The sequence below is a fragment of the Microcebus murinus genome, chromosome 9 (assembly GCF_040939455.1).
Source record: "Microcebus murinus isolate Inina chromosome 9, M.murinus_Inina_mat1.0, whole genome shotgun sequence".
Classification (NCBI taxonomy): Eukaryota; Metazoa; Chordata; class Mammalia; order Primates; family Cheirogaleidae; genus Microcebus; species Microcebus murinus.
Genome location: NC_134112.1, coordinates 105,167,849 through 105,173,848, shown reverse-complemented (window position 1 = coordinate 105,173,848; position 6,000 = coordinate 105,167,849). Strand labels below are relative to the sequence as shown.

General features: G+C 63.1%; 2 non-coding genes across 2 annotated transcripts; both read left to right on the top strand.

The window, feature by feature from the left end:
• Positions 1–1,355: 1,355 nt before the first annotated feature.
• Positions 1,356–1,474, top strand: LOC142873006 (5S ribosomal RNA). The gene has a single exon (XR_012921112.1). It is a non-coding gene; the product is annotated as a 5S ribosomal RNA (ribosomal RNA).
• Positions 1,475–5,019: 3,545 nt separating this feature from the next.
• LOC142873005 (5S ribosomal RNA) lies at positions 5,020–5,138 on the top strand. The gene has a single exon (XR_012921111.1). It is a non-coding gene; the product is annotated as a 5S ribosomal RNA (ribosomal RNA).
• The last annotated feature ends 862 nt before the right edge of the window (positions 5,139–6,000 follow it).

Here is a 6,000-nt window from a genome sequence, read left to right as displayed (position 1 = left end):
CGGGGTGTACGTCACACCTCCTGGTTGTCCCGCTCTGAGACAAGGGCTCTGAGACAAGGAGCCGGGCTGCGCATTCCCCCAGCAGCCAGTCGTGGGCTGAGGACACCTGGGGCGTTGGGAACTCCCTGGCTTCTCCTTGGCTTAACATCTGGAGCTGCTTGTGAATCGTGCCGCCACACACACCCGAGTGCAGGTGTCTTCTGCACAGACTGCGGGCCTCGCTCTTCTGAATGCCGCTAGCTCGCCACCCACCCACGGGTGAACCTGGTCAGGGTACTTTCTCTCGGGGGCAGACTCTGATCCTGGCGGGCTACCGGTGTTTCTGTTTGCTCGTTTCTTTCTTCCATTTCGGGAAAGGCTTCCTTACTGGGTGTGGAAATCTCCTATGCCTTTCCTCGCCTATTCTGTCAGCTTTAAAATTCTCTTTCAGTTGCCACCCTCACAGATGGATTAGGAAACTCTTTCCGGTGCACTCATTAGTGAAATGACCTCAATGAAGCTGGAATCCAATATCTAATCGCCGATTTTTAGCGAGTCCACACGCCAGGGTGGTCGGGGTCCAATGCAGCCCCGGCCAGGCCCAGGCCCCTTGGACTGGGCCACAGGAGGACACAGAGGAGGGTCCCGGCCCCCACGGTCGCGTTGCCGGCAGTTCTCCAAGGGCTTGGGCGTTTTCCAGAGGTAGGAGATGGAGGGGACTGATTTCTTCAGCGCCCCACAAACCACGCCACCCCACCCATGGGACACATCCCTAGAGAGAGAGAGAGACGCCCCATACACTCGCTCCCCTCACCCATGCGCTGTGCCCCAGCCTGGGCCCGGGGGAATAGGCGGCAGCCCACCCACAGGGTGGGGGGCACAGCTGAAAGGGGTTGTCGGGGAGGGCGGCCCCTGCCTGGGGTCAAAGGGCGGGCGACCCGCGCATGCGCAATCGGCGGCGGCGGCGGCGGCGGCGGCGGCGGCGGCGGCGGCGGCGGCGGCCACGAGCTGGGGGTGGGCCAGGCGAGGAGAGGAAGGGGGCTGGAAGGTCTCCACCTTGGCGAGTCCAGCCGTGGAGGCGCATCTTGTGTGAGTGTGAGTGAGTGAGTGTGAGTGTGAGTGTGTGTGTGTGTGTGTGTGTGTGTGTATAGAGAGACAGCCCCCCACCCCGGCCCGCCGCTCCCTGCCCGCCCCGCCCCGCCTGGCCCCGCCCCGCCTGTCACCCCCGTCCCTCGGAGCCCGCGGGACCCGGCCGGTGAACTCAACAGGCCCGGCCCGGTGCGGGTCAGCGCCGGCGCGGGGCCTGGGGCGGGAGGAGGCGGCGGGGAAGCGCAGAGAGGCTCGGCTTCTTGAGCGGGGCAGGGGCGCCCTCCGCAGTCTAGGGCCACACCACCCTGAACGCGCCCGATCTCGTCTGGTCTCGGAAGCTAAGCAGGGTCGGGCCTGGTTAGTACTTGGATGGGAGACCGCCTGGGAATACCGGGTGCCGTAGGCTTCTTCTTCTTTTTTTTTTTGTTTTGCCTCTTGTTCTGTCCCCTTTCTGGGAGCGAGTCGGCGGCCCGGGGTGGGGGTCACCCCCACCCTCAGCGCCCGCCGCGGTGCCTGGCGCCCCAGCCCGCACCGTGGGGCCTCCTCTTGTCCCAAGCCGCGACACCGCCGTCACGCGGCAGCATGCGTGGCTTCTGGACTGTCAGGTCTCAGACCAAAGGTCTGCTCTGTGGGAACCGACACGCTGGAGGAAACCTTGAGAGTCTGAGAGGGGAGGGAGTTCCAGAAGAAGGCCAGGATGTCATTTGGAGGGAGTATGTGACCAGAACTCGTCCCGTTGCTTTTGGGGTTCTATGGGCTACACGTAGGAATCTTTGGTGGTGGCACCTGATGTTGGGGGATCCGGAGTCACACCCAGACCTGCTCCACAGGCCTCCTTTTACTTTTCTCTTCGGATTCATTATGTTTAAAAAGTGTCTCTTATCTCTATGATTGCATTTTCTTTTCTCTCTCTTTTCAAGCAGATGATGGGAGTCCAAGTATTAAGGTGACATGTGTTGCCCGTGCCCCCCTCCCCCCTGTGTTCTTATTCATTAACCTCTGATGTTGTTCCAGCGTATTGTGGGGGTACCAATGTTAAGGTCGGGTACGTTGCCCTCTCCCAGCCTCCCCCCTCGGGTCAGAGCCTCAAGTGCGCCCATCCCCCAGTCGGTGCGCACCCACCCCATTCCTAATGGAGGTGTATGCCCATCCCCTCCCCCTACCCGCCCGACACCCACCCGATGAAGGTGATTCCTCTGTGTCCACTTAGGTGTCCATCGGTTCGTACCCATTTGCTGGTGAGCGCGAGCACGTGGTGCTCGTGTGTCCATTCTTGGGCTACCTGGCTTACTGGAACGGGTTCCAGCTCTGGCCAGGAGAACCACGAGAGGTGCCCTCTCACCGCTGCTCCTCCTAGCTGAATAGCACTCCGTGGTGTCCACGCGCCACATTTCATTTACGCACTCGTGGGTCGATGGGCACTCGGGTCGCTTCCAGGTCTTTGCGATTGTGACTTGTGCCCTGACTCTAACCCTAACCCTTACCCAGCCCGTCTCCTCCTCGGCCCCTGCCTGACTGACTCCTTCCCGCCCGGCCTGTCACCTGTCACCGTCCTCTGCCCCTGCCTGACACGCTCCTCCCCGCCCGGGCCGTCACCGTCCTCGGCCCCTGCCTGACGGGGCTCCTCCGTCGCCTGGGCCTTCCAAGGGCTTGGTGTGGACGCTGGTTCCAGGACGCCCTCCCAGGAACCCGGTAGCAGGGCGGCCGCAGCGTCTCGCGCCACCCAACCGTCCGCCGGCCGGCGGCCGGCGCTAAGTGGCCTGCGGGGGACGTGCCCCCACTGTGGGGCGGGCGCCCAGCCTGGTGTCTTCTCTGAGGCCCCGTGGCTGCTTTTCCCCCCCGCAAGGGGAGAGCCGCGGAGGTGGGGACCGCCTCCTCGTGGGGACGTACACCCAGCTCTCCACGTCGGATTCCGGGGCTCTCTGTCCTGCCAGAAGGCTCAGCTGGCCTGCGGGACCTTAGAGTGGCAAAAACATCCGAAAACTGAGATTGAGGGTCCGGTGGTTGTCTGCACTTTTGTGCTGGGCACCCCAGGGAGGCCCGGGGGCTGGCTGGACAACGCGGTCTGCTGGGCAGGGGGGGGGTTTGGAGGAGCAACTGATGCCCTTTGCACTTTGGGTAGCAAGTGTCTGAGGTGTCTCTGAGCCCTGCGCCATGTCGGGGGGGGGTGGGAGGTCGGGGGGGTGGAGGAGCAGGAGGAGGAGGAGGAGGAGGTGGGAAGGGCCGTGGCCTGCAGTCGTGTTCCCGGGGTGGCTTCTTCCACAGGCTGCTTGGCCTGGGCTCCCTGCACCTGGGCCTTTGGAGGACTGGCCCTGTGCTTGCCAACGCTTCCCCTGCAGGGACCCAGAGCTGGGAGGTTGCATCTCTCAGCCCTGGGTGGGGCAGAGCCCCAGCGGGCCATGCCCACAACCTCTCTCAGCACGGGTCTCCCAGAAGGCTCTTTTGGGACCAGGATTCTCTTGCGGGTGACTCTTTAAGGTCTGGCCCCTGGATGGAGGGGCACCAGGAGTAGAGGAGCAGGAAGGGGAAGGGGGTGGCCATGCGAGGGGACACTTTCAGGCCAAGTCCCAGCTTCAGCCTGATCCTCCTGGGAACCCCGGGGTGTACGTCACACCTCCTGGTTGTCCCGCTCTGAGACAAGGGCTCTGAGACAAGGAGCCGGGCTGCGCATTCCCCCAGCAGCCAGTCGTGGGCTGAGGACACCTGGGGCGTTGGGAACTCCCTGGCTTCTCCTTGGCTTAACATCTGGAGCTGCTTGTGAATCGTGCCGCCACACACACCCGAGTGCAGGTGTCTTCTGCACAGACTGCGGGCCTCGCTCTTCTGAATGCCGCTAGCTCGCCACCCACCCACGGGTGAACCTGGTCAGGGTACTTTCTCTCGGGGGCAGACTCTGATCCTGGCGGGCTACCGGTGTTTCTGTTTGCTCGTTTCTTTCTTCCATTTCGGGAAAGGCTTCCTTACTGGGTGTGGAAATCTCCTATGCCTTTCCTCGCCTATTCTGTCAGCTTTAAAATTCTCTTTCAGTTGCCACCCTCACAGATGGATTAGGAAACTCTTTCCGGTGCACTCATTAGTGAAATGACCTCAATGAAGCTGGAATCCAATATCTAATCGCCGATTTTTAGCGAGTCCACACGCCAGGGTGGTCGGGGTCCAATGCAGCCCCGGCCAGGCCCAGGCCCCTTGGACTGGGCCACAGGAGGACACAGAGGAGGGTCCCGGCCCCCACGGTCGCGTTGCCGGCAGTTCTCCAAGGGCTTGGGCGTTTTCCAGAGGTAGGAGATGGAGGGGACTGATTTCTTCAGCGCCCCACAAACCACGCCACCCCACCCATGGGACACATCCCTAGAGAGAGAGAGAGACGCCCCATACACTCGCTCCCCTCACCCATGCGCTGTGCCCCAGCCTGGGCCCGGGGGAATAGGCGGCAGCCCACCCACAGGGTGGGGGGCACAGCTGAAAGGGGTTGTCGGGGAGGGCGGCCCCTGCCTGGGGTCAAAGGGCGGGCGACCCGCGCATGCGCAATCGGCGGCGGCGGCGGCGGCGGCGGCGGCGGCGGCGGCGGCGGCGGCGGCGGCGGCGGCCACGAGCTGGGGGTGGGCCAGGCGAGGAGAGGAAGGGGGCTGGAAGGTCTCCACCTTGGCGAGTCCAGCCGTGGAGGCGCATCTTGTGTGAGTGTGAGTGAGTGAGTGTGAGTGTGTGTGTGTGTGTGTGTGTGTATAGAGAGACAGCCCCCCACCCCGGCCCGCCGCTCCCTGCCCGCCCCGCCCCGCCTGGCCCCGCCCCGCCTGTCACCCCCGTCCCTCGGAGCCCGCCAGACCCGGCCGGTGAACTCAACAGGCCCGGCCCGGTGCGGGTCAGCGCCGGCGCGGGGCCTGGGGCGGGAGGAGGCGGCGGGGAAGCGCAGAGAGGCTCGGCTTCTTGAGCGGGGCAGGGGCGCCCTCCGCAGTCTAGGGCCACACCACCCTGAACGCGCCCGATCTCGTCTGGTCTCGGAAGCTAAGCAGGGTCGGGCCTGGTTAGTACTTGGATGGGAGACCGCCTGGGAATACCGGGTGCCGTAGGCTTCTTCTTCTTTTTTTTTTTGTTTTGCCTCTTGTTCTGTCCCCTTTCTGGGAGCGAGTCGGCGGCCCGGGGTGGGGGTCACCCCCACCCTCAGCGCCCGCCGCGGTGCCTGGCGCCCCAGCCCGCACCGTGGGGCCTCCTCTTGTCCCAAGCCGCGACACCGCCGTCACGCGGCAGCATGCGTGGCTTCTGGACTGTCAGGTCTCAGACCAAAGGTCTGCTCTGTGGGAACCGACACGCTGGAGGAAACCTTGAGAGTCTGAGAGGGGAGGGAGTTCCAGAAGAAGGCCAGGATGTCATTTTGAGGGAGTATGTGACCAGAACTCGTCCCGTTGCTTTTGGGGTTCTATGGGCTACACGTAGGAATCTTTGGTGGTGGCACCTGATGTTGGGGGATCCGGAGTCACACCCAGACCTGCTCCACAGGCCTCCTTTTACTTTTCTCTTCGGATTCATTATGTTTAAAAAGTGTCTCTTATCTCTATGATTGCATTTTCTTTTCTCTCTCTTTTCAAGCAGATGATGGGAGTCCAAGTATTAAGGTGACATGTGTTGCCCGTGCCCCCCTCCCCCCTGTGTTCTTATTCATTAACCTCTGATGTTGTTCCAGCGTATTGTGGGGGTACCAATGTTAAGGTCGGGTACGTTGCCCTCTCCCAGCCTCCCCCCTCGGGTCAGAGCCTCAAGTGCGCCCATCCCCCAGTCGGTGCGCACCCACCCCATTCCTAATGGAGGTGTATGCCCATCCCCTCCCCCCACCCGCCCGACACCCACCCGATGAAGGTGATTCCTCTGTGTCCACTTAGGTGTCCATCGGTTCGTACCCATTTGCTGGTGAGCGCGAGCACGTGGTGCTCGTGTGTC